At 33.2% G+C, this 4,592-nt stretch overlaps 1 non-coding gene across 1 annotated transcript; it reads left to right on the top strand.

The window, feature by feature from the left end:
• The first annotated feature begins 754 nt into the window (after window positions 1-754).
• Window positions 755-2,633, top strand: LOC125418913 (uncharacterized). The gene is made up of 2 exons (XR_009639234.1): window positions 755-1,303; window positions 2,190-2,633. It is a non-coding gene; the product is annotated as an uncharacterized LOC125418913 (transcript).
• Window positions 2,634-4,592: the final 1,959 nt, after the last annotated feature.

Below are 4,592 nucleotides of genomic sequence, written 5' to 3'. Positions count from 1 at the left end.
AAAGCGGACAATATCTACATGCGGGTGGTCTGGGCTGTCATAGATGGTATCAGAGCTGGACCTGGATCGATGTGCCAGCGAGGACGCTGGGCCCCAAGGGGGAGGATTGTGAGATCCCACATCGGTTGCTTAAGCGTGTGGATACCTGTCCCTTGTAGATGCATTTTAAACCCATGAGGGCTGGGTTGTAAGAGGATTCCTCAGGCCCAAAGCGGACAATATCTACATGCGGGTGGTCTGGGCTGTCACACGTTCCTACCTGCTGGTATATGTGCTAACTTCTCTTTATTTTCATCTGCATGTATATGATTACATTATTAGGTAGTTATTAGGTAGTGTTGATGGAGAAACTGTTATAACTTTCCTTTTCAACATTCAAATTATATCAAAAACATACATTTAAAAATTTATTTATTATTTGCTGAGTCTTAATAGGATTTATTTTTTTCTATAAAGATAAGGTTTTTGTATGTCATTAAATTCATATTTAACTTATTAATTTTCTTTGGATGTGGTTTAAAAACTAATAAAGAAATAGCAAAATTTATCCATTTGGTATAATCATTTTACTTGGAACTTAGAAGTTGATATTCATTTTAATTAATTTTGAATACATTATGTGTTAACTAATTATAAATTACTTCTTAAAAGTCCTTAATAAACAGCCCTTAATTGGAAAGGTAAAGTGCATTTTTATTTAACTATTAATTAAATCTTTGTTAACAAATTGCTATCATCTTGAATAGGATAGCCAATGATAGGCAACATTCAAAATGAGAAAAGGAAGCACGAATCATCTTGGAAATTTGCAAAGCTGCTCATAAACAAAGACAAATCATGGGAGAAAACTGACATAAAACTAGATATAGGAATCATTTCTTTTGGAGAAACAGAAGGAAATGGATCAGAGAAAGTAGATGTACTAGGAAAGAAAGAAGATAAAGAGGAAAAAGATGATAATAATAATCCTCCACCATTAATTCCTACAAGTACAACACCATTGCTTATAGCAACTAGTGCAGGTATAGTTGAGATCGTTAATGGAATACTAGAGGAGTATCCTCAGGCAGTAGAGCATGTTAGTGACCAGGGACTTAGCATTATGCATGTCGCAATTAGGTACCGTCAGAGAGATATTTTTTAACGTGTAAAGAAGATGAAGATTCCGATGACAAGGCTGGTTCGTAGAATTGATAACAATGGCTATACCTTATTGCACCATGTTTCTGATATGACCCATCGTTCTGTTGGAATGTTGCCTAACCCTGCTTTTCAATTGCAAGACGAATTGAAATGGTTTCAGGTATATTTATATTAATTTATGGCTAATTACATTTTACTCCCAATACTATAGTATATTTGACGCTTATAGTTTAAATTAGAAAGAACAATAATAGTTATCCTCACATTGTCCTATATATTACTCTAATGTTAATTAAGTCCAATTATGCATTTTTATAGATAAATTTGATAAAAATTTAATTAATTATATACATACAATTTATGTAACTTTTTTAGAAATTGTTTTATTCTATTTTATTTAATTTTTTTACCATTAATTGTGCATCATGAATTTTGTCATGATTTGCTAAATACATCACATTCGTTTGTAAATGTATATATGCTGGCCATGAACTAATAAAAGAGAATTTTATTTTACAACTAACATTATTTTTTTATTATTTTCTACTTTAAAAACTTTTGTGTATAATCAATTATACTCTAGTTTTCTATGCTGGTGAATGTTGTTTGGATTTATAATATAGAAAGATTTTTTTTCCCTCTAAATTAATGCGTATAGAACTTAAATCATAAAACAATAATTCTAGACACATCAAATTTATTAACTAAATTTTTAATATAAAATAATAAATTTACCTTTCATAATTATAGAACGCCATCAATTTGCAAACTATTAATATATTGTTACATTATTAGGTGCCCATAGCACGCATGGTCCTATCTTAATATAAATATACTGTGATGAGCCACAGCAAGGTGGTCAAACTGGCCAAGAGTTTTTCGAAAAGTCTCATGCAGATCTTCTCAAAGAGGCACAAAACTAGCTAAAGCGGACATCAGAATTCTGCTCAGTAATCGTGGTGCTCATCGCCACCGTAGCCTTCACGGTGGCATCATGACCCTTTCTTTGAGGTTTCCATGATCATGGACATTCTGTCCCTCGTCAGTGCTCTCACATTGGTGGTGATGTTCATCTCCATCCTCACCTCTCCCTTCAGGCTTCAAGATTTCCCCAACTCTCTCCCTCGAAAGCTTACCGTGGCCTTCACCTTCCTATTCCTTGCAGTGGCGGTGACCATGCTGGCTTTCTTGGCAACTATAATTCTGATTGTTCATGTGAAGAAGTGATGGACCACCACTATTGTATATGGCATGGCTTTTGTTCCGGTGACCGTGTTCGTACTCTTGCAATTCCCTCTCTACGTAGCGTTTATGGGCACCGTGAAGTACTCTCTAAGCATCATGAAGAAGGCTCTTCCTTGGAATTTTCTAATGTCGTTGTTTTGCAAGAATCAGTACTGAAGATAGAGAAAACTCAAAGGAGGAGGAATCTTGTAGTAGAATCTCTTCAGTCTTCAATCTTCTTCCAAGCCCAAGCTCTCTCTCTCTAGATTTTGCTCTTTCTCTCTCTAAATTGGGTGTGTTGCTCTCTAGTTCTTCTCCAAGCTCTCTACAATGATGGCTTCTCCCTTTCCTCCCAAGCCTCCTCCAATAAAACCCCCTTCAATCATCTTTAAAACCCTAGCCTTAAACCCAACCTTTAGATCAAGATCAAAGGCCCTAGATATGCACATGACTATCACATGCCCCATTTAAATGAAGTCACATGATTTGCACATGCAAAACTCTACACTAAAGGCACATGCTTTGCACATGCTCTCATTAAAGCTACAATTTGACCAAAGTCAATAAGTCAAAATTAGAAATCAAGATGTGGAAAGTCAAAGTTTTGAGAATCTTGAACAATGGGTGGCATCTTTGACTTAGTTGAGGTATGGTAAGCATTCCTTCTCTTCAAAATAATCTCCAAAGCTTTAAAAACCATGAAAATTACTCTTAATTTCACTTTAAAGCTCACCTACACAAGTATACAAAAACATATCAAAATAACCATAAATGCTTGAGTTTTCCACAAATAATTAAGCTATATAAGACTAAATAAGTGAGCTAAAACTCACTTATCAACTCCCCCAAGCTTAACCATTTGCTTGTCCTCAAACAAAAACAACACACTTATTCATATGAAAGAGCAATCATAAGACTAAATATATAAAAGGTAACACTAAAGATTAATTTCAAAATATAAAAAGCAAGCTAAGGTAGATATTCTAATTTGATGGCCTCAAGAACAATTAAATGCAAACCTATATGAGAACTTCAAAGTAAAAATGCCATTTAACTACCTTATTTTTCACTATATATCATTGTTCTCAAGTTGTATGTGCATGTAAATAGATTTAGACATTCAATAATAAGAAATTGAATCAATTCACACAACTAAGGCCACAAAATTTAGCTTAGCTTCATATGCAAAACACAATCTCATACTCTCCACTAATGTAGAATTATTGTCAAACTTAGGATTAGAAGGACTTTAAAAGCTTGTAATGAAAAGGATATGAGGTGGGGGTTTATAGAAAAAAAAAAAAGGAAAGGATAAATATATTCAAGAAGGATTCTTAGTATTAAAAATCATGAATTAAAGCTTTACCTTCTTTTTACCCTTAATTTCCTCATTTTCTTCTTCAACTCTCACTCACACACTTTCCACTAATCATGACCAACCTACACTCCCTTACTGGAGAGTAAAACATAAATTTCTCAATAATGAAGCTTTCTCTAAATATTTGAGTTCTTTTTATTTTATTTTATATATATACAAGCCCCAAGTCTATTGAAATTACAAATATTACAACTCAAGGAAGCTATTAAAGAATGCTACTACCTCATTTTCGTTGCCTTTTTTTTTTTTTTTTGGAACCTTCTTATATATATATATATATATATAATTTTCTTTTGAATTTTCTTATTCTTCTTTTCTTTTTTCTTTTTCTTTTTTTTTTTTTATATAAATTGAGGGAAATATCTATGTTACAATTTCTTGCTTCCCTTGAGTTTTCAACCTCTAAATTCTTTGTCAAAAACTAGGACTTGACTTTCTTTTAATTTCAAACTCAAATGCACTCTCCGTATCATCACTCTCCACTTTGTTTCCCGAAATTGAACTCTTACTTCTTTAAATACACTCAAGCTCCTCATAGAGAACACATTAAAGCCTAATTTCCATTTCTCCTCCCCCAAACTTATATTTCAGTCACCTCACCTAAACCATACTCAAGCTAAAACTCATCTCATTTCAATACTAAAATTCCTTCAGTATGAAAATGGTGGGATAAGGAATATTAAATATGTTCATGAGAGTAGGTAAATGAGGTTTATCAACAAAAAGGCTCTACATGCATCTCTATATGCATCATAAAGGCTCAAAAAGGGTACTAGGGATATAAAATGATAAAGTTAGCTTCAAAAAGGCTCAAACTCAACAAGGAAGGCCTAAATCATTTTCTAAG

The sequence above is a fragment of the Ziziphus jujuba genome, chromosome 6 (genome assembly GCF_031755915.1).
Source record: "Ziziphus jujuba cultivar Dongzao chromosome 6, ASM3175591v1".
In the NCBI taxonomy this organism is placed as follows: domain Eukaryota; kingdom Viridiplantae; phylum Streptophyta; class Magnoliopsida; order Rosales; family Rhamnaceae; genus Ziziphus; species Ziziphus jujuba.
Note: the sequence above shows the minus strand (reverse complement) of the source record. Positions and strands in the feature narration are given on the sequence as shown.